This window comes from Dipodomys merriami, unplaced genomic scaffold (genome assembly GCF_024711535.1).
Source record: "Dipodomys merriami isolate MVZ:Mamm:240054 unplaced genomic scaffold, mDipMer1.0.p SCAF_64, whole genome shotgun sequence".
Taxonomy (NCBI): Eukaryota; Metazoa; Chordata; class Mammalia; order Rodentia; family Heteromyidae; genus Dipodomys; species Dipodomys merriami.
Window position 1 is genome coordinate 6,901,087 of NW_027206224.1, and position 15,379 is coordinate 6,916,465.

General features: G+C 35.9%; 1 non-coding gene across 1 annotated transcript; it reads right to left on the minus strand.

The window, feature by feature from the left end:
• Nucleotides 1-959: 959 nt before the first annotated feature.
• LOC138815458 (U6 spliceosomal RNA) lies at nt 960-1,063 on the minus strand. Its single transcript, XR_011368322.1, has one exon. It is a non-coding gene; the product is annotated as a U6 spliceosomal RNA (small nuclear RNA).
• Between the last annotated feature and the right edge of the window lie 14,316 nt (nt 1,064-15,379).

Here is a 15,379-nt window from a genome sequence, read left to right on the forward strand (position 1 = left end):
ATTTTTCTAGCCACTGCGCAGATTTCCTTTGAAATGGCGAGTGATAAAAACATTGGTAAGCGGAGAAGACAGCTAGTAGCTTTGTTTTGACACGCAGCTTTCTGCCTAAAATGTCCATGAAGACAATATGCCTTGCAAGTACACATTGCTTGAATGGAAAGTGATCATTTGTGTCTGCGCAAAGCTCAAAAAATAAGGAAATAACCACCATTTGTTTTACTTCTTTTCCTACAACTATTTTATTTTCAGACGGGCTGTTGAAAACTTTAAAGTACATAGAGAACAGCTGGTATTGAGTGTTTCCATATATCACAGTGGCTGATAAATTATAGACTATGTTCCACAGATAATGTCATAGGGTGGGTAGGAAATAATCAGATTTGCATTCTTTTAAATGAGCTCACTAACTAAAGATGTGGCACTGCTAAGATCTGGATGAATCCAAAGACAACTCTGTTAATCATGTCATTATTCTGACTCTCTAATTAGAATTTATAATTTAAGGAAGTGAGAGACATTTCATAATATACAGAATTTTCTACTTGGGGACATATCACCTCACTACCGCTCAATTTTCTCTCTCATAAAGCAAAGAAATAATGGTACTTACCCCAAAGAATTTTGATGAAGATTGAAGCAATGCACAATGACAGAAAGATGATGGGAATTCACCTACCATCATCCTAATTGAGGACACTAAGTAAGACACATTGAATTTCAAGATATTATCCAAGTCACACACAAAAAATAATGGAGCAGACTGATATACACACCCAAACCATGTTCTCTCTCATTCTTTTATCCTACTTCCTAGAGTTACTAGCTAGATTATGTTATTTTTAAAGAAGGAAGCAAGCAAGCAAGAGAGAAATAAATTGAAAGTAATGTCTGCAATCCTATAATTTTCAGATTGCACATGACTCGAGTTGTTAACAAATTCTCGTTCATAGACCCTAAGATTCACCTATAAAAACTTCATAGGGGTTGTGTGTCATCCTTGGGCAGGGGCCATGCTAATCTCTTCTGTATCATTCCAATTTTAGTATATGTCCTGCTGAAGCACTACGTGATTTATTTTTGCTTCTTTTGTATGTTCTTTCCCCAATGCTACAGCCTGTTTTTATTGTATTTGATTCCTGTGCCCTGCATCTTGTATATACATTTTCTAATTTGGGGAGGGGAAGGGAAATTAAAATATGCTGAATCAAGGATATAGATCGACCCATTATAGCCATGTGATGTACAAGATATTATGTTAGAAAATGAACTTTACAACTTGGGCAGTGGGAGGCAGGAGGTGGGGAGATGGGGAGGGAAGGAATGGTAGAGGAAAAACAAAGGAGGGGTAACAATGCTTGATAGGAAATGTATGCATTACCTGAATCATGTAACTGTAACCTCTCTGTACAGTATCTTTACATTAATATATATATATTAAAATAACTCCATAGTCACTCAAGTTTATTCCATGTCAATGTGAAGTTTAGTTGCTTTCTTTATCCCCCTTGAAAATGGGAATCCAATGGGATTGGTATTAGTGAACTTTGAGTCACTATAAGAAAAGTGTGTCAATCAACTTAGAAAGAGAAAAGGTCTATTTTCCAAATCACCTGGGGATGGCTAATCCTATAGATGGGCGGGGGATGTTAGAGCAAAGCTGCTTATGGTCATGGTCAAGATGCAAAATGGAGAAAGAAAGCAGGAGTCAAAGGGCTCAGTTCCCCTTCAGGTACACACCTTCAGTGACCCGAGGCCCTTCATTCTGCTTCATCTCTGACAGTTTCAAAGGTTTCTCAGCAGCACTACAGTGGACACAAAACCTTTGACACATAGGCTTTTGGATCACATTCCAAACAGAACAGCAACAGGAAGATTTCCAGACATCATCAATATTTATTTCGATTTTTCCCCAAATCCCATACACACTCCTGGAAAGTACTCCCATTTCTGGTTAACCCTTTTTTTCTCCCTTCCTTCATGTTCTTCCCATTCGCAGTTCACTTTCCCTTGTTAACCCTCCACCCCCTACATGGTTGAGTAAATAGTAGTCATCTATGACTAGAAGAATCCCACAAAACCTGCACTTACCCAAAGGGAACTATTCAGAATATAGCTTTTGTTTCTTTTCGAACCAGGACATGATTTTTTTAAACACATCTTTGATTTCACTTTATTGCAGTTACTTCTCAGTGGAAGAATCCTGACCCTTGCATGTATAGATGGCATCCATCCAGAGTTAGAAAATAGCAATTTCAAAATGTCCTCTATCCTCTCCCACAATCTCCAAGCAACTTTACTTCAGACTGGATTGTTCTGTGTTCCTATTAGTCAGAGCAGAAGAACCAAGAGGAAGGACCCCTCGCTTCCTCATGAGAGAGTACATGAATGAAACACTTGCCACAAAAGACTAACTGCCTCAGAAACCATCAGAATGAAAACTCAGAGATTTGGGGTGAATGTTTCATTGCTATGCTTAGGTGGGCTCTGACCTACATACCAATTAGGAAATAGATTCAATGTTCCCGGGCTACATCCCTCCCTCTGGATGGGGCAGGGCCCTTTTAGGGTGCTATTCTTATATCCTACATTCAAATGAAACAGAGAATGTCTTTAGGACCAGCTTTTGAATAAGAAGGATGAGAAACGCAAACTTAAATCTCTTTTAAGTTTTATAGCTGGTTGTGGGAGGAAAAATACCCCAGTCTTCTCTAACACAACTTAGAATAGTTCTGGTTTCTGTATATGGCCTAGGGAGCCAAAAAAAAGAACAAGAGTCAGGAAACAAGAGGGCTTCACGTTGAGGGTTTCATGTTTCTGAGCAGCAACACCAAACCTAAGACTACCCTCACAGCTACTGCAGAGCTCACGCTTTAATCTTAACCCAGTAGGGTGCCTCAATTTAGATACTGCCCTCACTTTCTTTTGTGAATTTTGTGTAATGCTGGGAATGGAAGTAAGATTTCATGCTTGCTAAGCTAACACTCTATTACTCAAGCCATACTAGATGAATCTCTCATCCCAGCCCATAACAACCATAGTGTATAACACCTTCATTAATACCCAGTGTCAACACTTCTTGGGTCCAACTAATGCTGAGCCACATTTTAGCTAAGAGAGAGAGGAAGGGAGAGAGATAAGGAAATGAAGGAGGAGGAGGAGGGATCAAAGCAGGAAGGATGTTATCATATTATTCTGTGAGATTATAATCATTCCTATGCAGTGTAAATTAATAAGTGGCTATTAAGTCTCAACTCTACCACTCAGTGCTTTGTGACCTTGACAAAGCTTTATATTTCTGTGGCCATTGGTTTCCCCATATGTAGAAATTTAAAAAATGTACTAGAGTACAAATGCACTGTTATACAAACCTCTTACCATAAAGGTAGTCTTAGGTCTGGTGGTCAATAAGTTGTAGTTATTTTCATCGTGATGATTAATAATAAATAAGGTAAGGATGAAAATACTATTTGTAGTGCTTGAAATTGTTTCCATGTGTGAGGCTTCACATTTCAGTCCAGAAATAATCCTTAGCTCATATGAAAATTTAAAAAGAAAGAAAGAACAAGGCTAAATAGCACCCTAAATGTAATGGGAGCCACAGGTGCTTGCCCACATTCCCACTGAAAATATTTGATGATTGATCTGGCTCTTCAAGGTGTGTCCAGTTTACTTCTGGGACTTAACGGCCGTGCAACTAAGTTGCTACTGACTATTCTACATGCTCATGGTATATTTCAACACACCAATGTCAAAGGAATAAGCCAGTGATAGATCCATAGTGCTTGTGTCACTTTTGTGATTATATCAGCACTGCATAAATCTCAAAGCTTTGAGGAGAAAGTAATGAGAATTCTTCTTTTGTATTCTTTTTCTTTTTTTGTCAGTTGTGGGGCTTGAACTCTGGGCCTGGGTGCTATCCCTGAGGGCTTCTTCTCAAGGCAAGCACTGTACCACTTGAGCCACAGTGGTTTTCTGGTAGTTAATTGGAGGTAAGAGTCTCATTGACTTTCCTGCCTGGGGCAGGCTTTGAACCATGATCCTTAAATCTCAGCCTCCTAAGTAGTGAGGGTTACAGGCATGAGCCACGGGCAACTGGCTATTCTGTATTCTTTTTAAAGTTTCGGATTTGTTTTTAGAATGTTAGGAAAATGGGAAAAAACTCTTTATATGAGTGTGTTTGTGTATAGGGGAGTATGCATGTTTTGTGTGTATGTGTATGTGAGACAGTCTCAGAGATTACATTAAGTCTTTGGTGCACATGAGTTGATTTTAATATATTTTTGAGATTTAGGGTTTAACCTTCTGTAATTTGCTTAGTGTCATCTATTGACATTATTGTTCTACCTGCAATGACAAAGGAATTTAACTGCTTAGAGCATAATTACAAATGCATATAAAAGCATCGGAGAACAGCAAAACTATCACAATTTGTGAGCACAAGCAAGAAAGTTGGATCTTCCAGACTATCCAAGACATACTACTTAGCTAGGTTCTGTTGTCTCCTGTCTATCAGCTACTACCCAGACGGCTGAGATCTGGAGGGAGGATGATGGTTCATTCTAATTTTTTGTTTGATACTTAGATCCATAGAAATCTCTCATTCTCTGAAAGTTGAAGCACTGTGGACAGAAATGGGTTGTCTGGAAACAGGCCGGAGCCTAAGAAATTTCAAATAGTTTATGAGCTTAACAAGTAACTCCACTTAATTAAATGGTAAGGTAGTACAGGTGTGAACATTTCAAAGAATCTTTTCTTCCCTTTGTAAATAGGCATCTGTGTATTTAGAGAACATATCGATTACTATCAGCCTTTCTGCTTATCTGTCTGATATGAGGTGATTTGCTTCTTCAACACGCAACAAATATTAGAAATATGTGATCAATTGGCAACGTGTTGCTCAGTTTATTTACAATGATGGCAACATTTTAACAGGTAATTAGATTTTAAAGAGAGTTCACTACTTTTGTGGCAAGCAATGGATTTCAGTTCACAAATTTGTGTACATCATTTTTTTGTGAATTAAAACCAAGTTCATTCCCTTTGTGTAATCATAGTATTCCTCCCCACACACACACACACACACATATACACTACTAAAAAAGTTCAATTTTAGTGTGCTTTGAGTTTAGTTTAATTTTCTTTTTGGCAGGAAACTTTGATGTCTGAGTCTCAATTCTGGAGAGCTGTGCACAGCTTCATTTAGAGCAGGGGAGACAGATGGTTCTGATTCTCCAGTTTGTGAACATGGATCTCCATCTATAGATGCCAGAATCTTTAATTCCTCACCTTGCAATTCAGAGTACTTTCCTCAGTGTGTGAGTTTCCCACTTGGAGGCACTAGAATACTTCCTTGTTTCAGAGTCCTGTTCAGACACAAGCATTTTCCTCTAGTCCATCTTATCTCCATTGGCCTGGTCTGACCAAGCAAGCATCCTCTTTCTTTGGTCTTCTCCCATCTTGAGATGACCTTGGAGGCAGGAAGGAGAAGGATTTTGGCTGTCTGCTTGCCTTATCCATGATTCTCCTGTGATATTGCTCCATGACTCCTGAGCAGAAAATGATGATGTCCAACATGTACATTTTGCAAAGAATAAAAGTCCCTGGATTTTTTTTTTTTACTCAGTTGCCTTGGCAAAGAGAGACTAAGTTCCCCATGTCAGCTTTAATGGAAAATATTGTTAATATGGCTGGCCAGGACCTGTTTCTTTGTTACCATACTTCTTAGTAAGTAGAACAATTTTTATTTCTTATGGGCAAGGTCCTCTGCTTTTCTTCTATAATTATATGTACTGTCTTGGTTCCATTTTGTCAGCAATTAGAGTAGGTCTTAGACCTATACTAGACAAAACTGATCAACACTCTTGGATGGAGTGTAAAGAAATGGTGTGTTTGAGCTCTGCTTAATCTAGGATTTTTGTATTTGCATTCAGCCTTATTCTAGGGTTCTTATTCTTCCTGCCTTTATGTTCTTTCTTCAGCCTCTTCCATATGTAATATGTAAGCATATTACATTAAACTATTTAGACTGATGAGAGGGAAATTTCTGATTGGAGAAAAAATTTAAATTGGGGCCCAAATAGAGAAAATAGCTATTGAAATATCCATAAATAATGAACTCATTTAGTGTGCTGATCCTGGCGCTGGAACTCAGAGCCTGGGCACTATCCTTGAGCTTTCTCAAGATTAGTACTCTACCACGTTGAGCCTGTTGCCATTTCCAGATTTTGATAATTAACTGGAGATAAGAGTCTCACAAACTTTTCTGCCTGGACTGGCTTTGGACTTCAACACTCAGATCTAAGGCTCTCAAGCTACTGAGATTTTACTTTCACTCTGCTCTGGTTTATTATGTCTTCCTTTTTGTAGGAAAAGGACTAAAGGTAATGGCAGAATTCAGGGATTCTCATTCTTGCAGTGAACACTAAAGAACACAAGATAATGCAGATCTACTTTCAGTTATTTTCCCTGGCATTCTGTTCAGATGTGAATCCACACATGCATTCTTTCACAACCCACCAAGGTGCTATCATTCTCTTAGTATAGTTATGACAGAGGTAAAATTCAAAGTTGACTTCATTGAGATTGCATCTTACTGAGAGATGAATGTCTACATGAAAATGAATGATTTGGAAGAAATCGATCCTATAAGTAAAATAAAGTGTTTTGATGATTGAATTAGTTTAAACAAGATTTTTTTTTAAGTTTTGGGTTTTTTTTTTGCTCTTCACTTTTGTGATTGGTTACTGATAATGGGTAATGAAATTTAAGTTAACTTTTAGTAAGCTAATGATGGGATAATACTAACTGGAAAACATAAAGTTATTTAACTATAATATATTCTATTGGAAAGCATCAAGAGTATCTAGCCCTCTTTCCTTCACATAATGGAATGTCAGATTGCTTGGATTTAACCATCTGTTCCATTTTCCTCACTATGGTCTCCCTTTTGTCTCCCCTTTGAATAGGTATCTTGTATCAACTCCCAACAAATGTTCACACAGATTTTTAATAATTTTAGCAATTCATTTGGAAAACCTTTGTGTTGCTAGGCCAGACCTCAATACTCTGCAGTGGCAAGCCAAGAATCACAGAAATGAAAGGCTGAAAATAAGTGTAGGATAGACATATTTGAGTAAAATGTACCCAAAGTCCAGGCCACAGGACTATAATGGAGGAGTTAGAGGTTTCTGGAAAAATGATTGGAGGTTTGTTTTTTTTTAATCACATCAGCTGTGTGCTTTTGGATTCTTTATCAAGGAATATGTTTAGATATCCCAAATGGTGATGACATTTGAAGTTGTACATGCATATTTGATCTATGTAAAATTGATCTAGAAGTTTTTCACATTAACCAGTTGGGATAATTCCAAGCTAGGTATGGTAGGTGATTCATGTCTGTACTCTCAGCAAGGAAGGTTATACTGTGAGGACAGCCTGGGTAAAGTTAGTGTAAGAATGCATCTGAAAAAAAAAGACTTGAAAGTAAAAGCACTCAGTGTGTGGCTCAAGTGTAAGTCTGAAGTACTGCCAAAAATCAATCAGTTAACCAATCAATCAATCTAGAATAATCCTGAAATCAATTTAATTATATGTTTCAACAGGCATGGCTTTCTAGGATTTTTCAAACCCATGAAAACATGGTGATCTTCCTAAAGCCCTATACTTTTATTACTCCTACATTATTGAGTTTATTACTATATACATATAATGCATGAAGCCTAGGTTGATCTTCATGGTAAGGTTTGCTAACTTAATTTGCAACCTAAGAAATATTGATCTAAGTAAGACATCTATTCACCTTGCTCTCTCTCAGATAACTATAAGTATAGAAGCATGCTTTAGAAATATAAGAGGCTAGATAGTCAATGTTACTGGGACCGGCTTTTCACTCTACTGTCCTTAAGATGTAATATTTGTCCTAATGAAAATAGAGTTGTTACCAAAAAAATCATCAAATTTATGTTTAAAGCATAAAAAATAGAGAGAAAAGACCAAGAGCCATCAGTGGTTGAATTTACATTAAAGAGATGTGTGTGTGTGTGTGTGTGTGTGTGTGTGTGTGTGTGTGTGTGTGTGTGTGTGTGTGTGTGTGTGTGTGTGGCAGAACTACCTAGTTACTACCTAGTACATCTCATCGGCCATGCAATGAACTAGCCAGGGTCAAAACTGAGACTATTCTATCAAAACACATTACCACTCATGGAAAATTGGACATTGGATAGACAAAGAATAGTTAGTCTCAACCACAGCATAATTTCTCCATTAGGAAATCAACATGTTATCTGCTAATTAAGATGTTTATTTCTCCATATGCATAACATATATTTTCCTGTCCAGAAATCTCAACACGCTACATCTTCATCTGAGAACTTTTATTTTTATATAGAGAAATTCATATAGAGAACTTTTATTATAGAGAACTCATAATTTTTCTGTTAATGTACTTACTAATCTTTTATGATGGCCTCTGATAGTTACTACAGTAATTATACACTAATGTGTTCCTTCATTTTTTGTGACAGAGTCTCATGATTCAGCCAGTGCTGGCCTCTAGAACTCACTATGCAAGCCAGGATAGCCTTGAATTCATAGTTTTCTTACCTGTGTGTCTTATGTATTATAATTGCAAGCATATGCCACCATTTCTGAGTAAAGTAATGTGAATGTTGGGATTACAAGCACATTCTACTATATCTGACTGTTTTTTAATATCCAAATGAGTTAGTACCTGCCTTCAGATACTATGAAAACATTTTATTTTATATGCTAGTGCTAATTTTGCATTTCATAAGTGCTGCATAGACAATTATTTTCTCTTCCACCAAGTGAAGCTTTTAAACTTTCAAGTAATATTATATACTTATTATTACTATTATTATTTTTCAACTAGAAATTAATGTAGGTTATTGATCATTAAATATTATATTTTGTAATTACTTTGAATATTGAACCAAATCTAATTCATTTGAAAGTAATATATGGCACCCAAAAATATACTGAACAATCATTTAATCTCCCTTGTTATAATTATAAAATTGTTCAGTGGTTCCCAATACTAGTTTACTCTTAAATTGTCAATATTTGTCATATAATTCCTAGACAATGCACACAGGAATCATACATGTTACTGGTCATTGATTTAAAAATCTTATGTACTGTACATTTTTGTTAACAGAAGGTTTTGCTGGATTTTAAGAAACAGATTTATAATTTTATTTTCTTTGCTTAGCTATCCTGCCTGAGGATTGGCAATCTGGGTGGCCATTGTACTGTTTCTTCCAAGATGATTTTATTGGTCTTAGAGGAAATGGTGTATGCAGTTTTGCCCAATAAAAATTTTTCCTGTCAGCAACTATTTTTTTTAGTTACTGTTGATATTGGTAACTACCAGGAGTTGCTAGGCACAAGTCCTTTCTTGTTCTGTTACTTTGATAATTAGTGGATATTAATATTTATTTTTATTGCCTCCCCATGCTATTTTTACATATTTGTTTGACAGTTGTGAGGTTTACATTCCATCATCTATATGATCTTTGACTAAAGAGAGGGTCAATCATATTTTCAAGGAAGAGAAAGCCATCAACTCCATGTGTGCTATAGAGATAAAATAATTTTAAATGGATTCATTCATTTATCATAGTAATGGTATAATGTGAGTTCTAGATATTATTTCCAAAAATTAACTTATATAACATCTTATTAAAATTTAGGCTGCCTTCAAAGAGAGAAGTATAAATACATTGAAACATTTCCAAATATTGGCTAAATGTTTGACTTTAGACTAATATTTGCTAAACATTGCCAAATATTTTGTAGTTTCTTCCTTAGATTAAAAAAAATACTCATGCTTGAGAATTAAACTTAGTTTTTCCATGACACAATTTGGCTCTGTTTGAATTTCAAAGAAATATTTATGATACAATGCCAAGAAGCAAATATGTGTGAATGCTCATCCCTTGCTAGATATGTATGAGAATCAATAACCGTGAAAGCAGCAAGCGTTCTAATAGCATCGTGATAATATGCCCAAGGCACCTTTCCCACAACTATTATGCTTCTTAAGAAAGTTGCTGCGCATACATTATGTTACTATAGTCAGCAAGACCCTAGTCTCCTTGTAGTATTTAAGCTCTAAAGACTCCCAGTAGTTAATGTAAACAAGAAAACCCAAGCAAGGGAAACTGCATGTAATATTTGACTGTAATGTGTCCTTGGAGAAAATATCTACTGAGACCTGTCAAAGAGATCTATTTACCGTCAGGGCTGATTGTAGGTTTTTGCTGGATCTTCAGTTTACAAACTTGATTCTAAAACTTTACCTTCAATATTTAAATAACCAATTTTGCTCTACCAGACTTCTTCATTATCTTAACTATAAATGGAAGTAGAAACAAACACATGCATGCACAGTCTCTCTCTCTCTCTCTTTCTCTCTCTCTCTCTCTCTCTCTCTCTCTCTCTCTCTCTCTCTCTCTCTCTCTCTCTCTCTCTCTCTCTCTCTCTCTCTCTTCTCTCTCTAATACTGTTCTGTTTTCAAACCAGTCTATGCATATAATGGAATATTTTGGGCTTTGGGTTTCTCATTCAAAACACTCCTCTTTGCTGTTTAAATAGACTGAGATGAATTTCCCCTTCTGCCTACCACACCCATGAGATTTAACTGGAATGAATTTGGTTTCCCTTCTCATTTCTGGGTCCATAACTGATTCTCAAGGAAGGCCACAGAAACTAGAATTTTTCCTTCTCCACTGCAGGTTATAGGAGCTCCCATATTTCCTGTGCTTTTAGGTCTTAGAGCTGGTCATAAATAAATTCTCTAACGACTCTTACAGAGTGATCTTGTCCCACAATGTGGAGGGTCAGGGACATGCCAGAGTGGACAATCATTTCTTGTTTCCTTGTCTCTTGGCATATATGCCTCTGAAACAAAATTACAAACAGACACAGACTCTCTCTCCCTTGCTCCCTTCTTCCCTCCCTCCCCCTCTATCTCATAGGAACAAAGATCAGAGAAATTCCTAATAGTAAACACGAGGAGGGTCTTATGCTCCAAGAGGGAATAAAAGTTTTGTACTATTTCTCACATGACTTGTTTCATGCCTAATCTCATCAATAGCATTAAAATATTTTATAAGAAACTAGCAAATGTCATTTTATTGACCTCTGTAAGCCACCTGAGCAAATCAATCAATGCTCTGGAGGGGATTATGGGAACACCAAATTGTAGCCAGGATGTCAGAAGCTCAAGAGACTTTGGCCTTGCAGGTGATACTTGAAGTAAGGGAGACTGGAAAACTGAACATTACACCTTGTGGAGTCTGAAGGTCTCCAAGCTGATAGTTTTAGTACTGATTGGCATCAGAGACTCTGAGCTGGTATTCCCAACTCAGAAGAGCTTGTTTGCTACTGGAGTGTATTGCTCACATTGTTTTAGATTTTTTGTTTCTGTGTGTGTGTTGATTGTAAAGTAGAATGATGAAGAAAAACAGATAATTAGGTTTTTGTTTTTGTATGTTTTTTTATTGTGAAAATACTGTACAGGGGGTTACAGGTACATGAGCAAGGTAATGAGTACATTTCTTATCAAGCATTGTGGCCTCCTCCTTTGTTTTTCCCCTACCATCCCTTCCCTCCCATCTCCACAACTACACTTCCCCCCTCCTGCCTAAATTGTAAAGTTTATTTTTCAACATAGTATCTTGTACATCTCATTGTTACAATGGGTCAATCTGTAGCTCTAGTTAAACATTTTGTTTTTTCTGTTTGTTTGTTTGTTCATTTTCTGGACATTTATCCCCATAGAGTTTTATGGGGTTTTTGTTTGTTTGTTTTGTTGTTTGTTGTATAGGCTAGGGTATATAATTTCTCCAAAGCATTTGAGTAGGATTTTCAGTTACCCCGGGTTCAACCTCATCACATTTTACTGAACTCTGTTTAAATTTCCCCAGCTCAAAAATATGAGTTATTTTCTTCCTAATATCAATGAGCTTCATTATATATTCTGGAAAGTCTCTACATTAGACAAAAAATAAAACAGGAGTTCTAGTAGACATCTACAACAATAGACTTACTTAAGATATTTAAAAGAGATTTGCCCCATAGTTGGGAAATTGTTCTTTTTTTTTTAAGTTTGCCTATTAAAAGTCTTCAGGTAAATAAAAGTGAAATAATGATAGCATTTCCTGTCAGTGGACATGCAATTGTTTTCCTAAAGTTTACATAACTGTCCAAAGAAAACATGACAAATATCATCATCAGAAATCAAGTAAGTAGAACGATCAATTCATTTACTGCAGAAAATTCTATCAGCAAGCAATCTTAATAGCATCTTTTATAGCCCACTATCACTGGCTTGTGTACAGAAATGAAAATAGATTGCAGAAACCCCGAAATTAATAATGAATCTGTAAACATATTTCCCAAGACAGATTCTAGAATAGAGTCTCTATTCATTCCTTAGACCCCTTTCATGGTTATCGATATAAAAGAACATTACATCAAAGCCAGTGATCAATATTATCATAATGCCCCAAAATTTTATCTCTAACTATTGACATTTTGCACACATTTTTAGTCACTAGGTTTGATCGTTGTTTTATTTATTTTTTGTCAGTTTATTCAGCCCTGAGAGGATTTAGGAATATGTTGGAAAAATGTCAAATAAATATAACAATTTTCTAATAAACAGTAATATTTCACATTAACATACAATATGAAATATAAATTGAAATATTTCTAGTATCTATTTTAAACATCTCCACAAGTATTTGAATTGATATAATTTATTGATAACATCTGTTTGAACATATACATTACATATCTGTAAACATATTTGCTACTCCACTACTATGTGTCTACAGTGAAACAGATATGTAGTACACTCACAGCATCGAATACAGGCAGTGTCATATCCTTATGAAATATAACCTTAGCTTATCATTTTCCATTACAGGCAGGCTTCCACATTTGATCAGGAAACATTTGTCAACAAATTGTCTTTCTGTACTCATATATTTGTAAGCTACTTCATTTCCAAAAGAAAATTTCCGAAAATGTGTCCTAATTGTATATTATTTGCTTCTTCTTTGATCTTGATTGTTAATTTAATTGCAACAGAAAATTATTCTCACTTAACAAAATGAAATATTTGCTTAATCTGTTTACTTTGAATTATACAAATTTTTGATCAGATACTCATCTTTTATTGGCAACCTCATGGAGTATATTTTATTTTAATCCATATTATTTGACATTTTTCAAGTCATCCTAGGAACTCAGCTAGTCTCATCCCATACCAGACTCGGACCAGCTTTAACTTGTGATAACCTGTAGGTCCTGTGACAGTCCCAACCAATGGATTGCCAAACTACACTGTCTGATTAAGCCTAAGCATCAACATAGGAAAGATGAGCAGAAATAGATTAAGTTTATTTGGATGTAGGTCAAGGGAACTTCTTGTGGAGGAGGCTCCATTTAAGAAATCATGGTGCATAAGTTAGTGCCAAGGGTAGGATGGATGCAGAGAGGAGCTGAGTGAACCAAAAAGGAAAGAGGAAATACGAATGTGAAAACTGTGCTCTCATGATGTTTCCACACCTGTGAAATTCAAATGAAGTCTGAAAAGAGACAGCAGCTCCACAGAAAAGCATAGCCAACAAAATCTCCACTAAACACACAACAGACTTGGTCCTCCAATATTCTTAGCAGTTATAGCAATACTATGTTACCCCTGTTTTATCTCCCTTGCTCTAGAATCCTAATAAACACATGTTCTTTCTCTTCTGCTATCCTCAGAAACTATTTTCCAAATGCACATCTTACAACAGAAACAAAATCCGGGAAACTTCTGAGGTAGCAAACTTTCTTGCCTAACAGGAAATGTTTATAACTCATCTGCTGCTAATAGAATTGAAAGCAAGCTTTTATATTTAGTATTCTTCACCTTATCTGGAGACCTAGATACTTATAGGCCAATCTGGGAAAATGAAGTTGAGGTTGTTTTTAATGCTAGCATTCAAGATTGTCTATGTCAGTGCTCCTCAAAATGTCACTGGCACTTGACCAACAGAGGCTCACATCAGAAAACTTATTAGAAATGTAAACTTATCAAGCTCTACTCCAAATCTACTGAATTGAACTTTTTTTTAAATCATGGCCTTTAACCTGCAACAATGTCATGAGATAATTTCTTATACATACTTGATTCTACAAAGAAAAAGGTGAAGAAATGGATCTTAAACTATTTGACTTTCATTAGTATTGCTAACCTTTGATGTTAAATTAAATTTCTTAGATATTGCCAATTCCAAGACTGTACCCTAGATAACACAAATCAAAATGCTCTGGTAAGACCAGACATGTGAATTTTAATCAACCCTGCAGACAATTTCACATGAAGAAGTTTGGGAACCCCTGGTGTGTTAGAAGATTTTACATTTTCTAGAGGTGGGAAGAATCACCAGAAAAGCCAGTTAACATTGGAAATGTGGTCCTCTTCCCCAGACCTTTAGTTACCACTTTTCATGGTCTGAACAGGAAATCTCCATTTCAATTAGCATTCAGATAATTCTTACATAGGCTGTCCTTGAACCCCCGTTTGAAGAATGCTGTCAGACTGAAAGCACATTATTAATCCATATAAAATAGATTTTTACAAAGACAATTCTCTAGAAGGAAAACAAAAGTTTACTTTGGTGCTGTCAATTTTTAATATTTTCAGGTGACTGAATTAGATTAATTACCCCATATCCTTCTCATTTGCCAAAAGTCAAACCCTGAAGCTGAGAAGAGATAACCCCCTGTCAGTACATTATTATTCAGGGTGCTGAGAATAATGCCGTAGATACAAATTTTAACCTTATTCATGACACCAGGAATACAATCACTGCATTATGAGTAATACTAGTTTCAATGCCTCTGGGAGAAAATATGATTTCTGCCTCATCAAGTTTTATTGATAAAAAGCAGATGTAGTTATATTATTCATATGACTTTCTAAATTCACTTTTTTAAAAATCTTTTCAGACTTTAAAAGAAAACATAATCCTTATGTTCTTACAGGATATATAATCATTTGAGATATGTGTAAATGAGCAAAGATGGGAGTTTTAAAATTCTGTTTTTAGTAGGTGAAAATAGAAAATACCAACAGCAAAACTGGCTTTGTAATTTTCCCTTTTTCTTGAAACACACTTTTTTGTTTGTTTTTGTTGTTTTCTGCCACGGCAGAAGATTCGTACATAGTGCATCGGTGGACAACCATCTCCTTTAAGTGAGGGGGATAAAATTCACCCCTTCAATGACAGCTTTAGGACGTTTCATCCCTTCAATGACAGCTTTAGGACATGTGTTCATACCGATAGACTAGGACTGAAGGCTA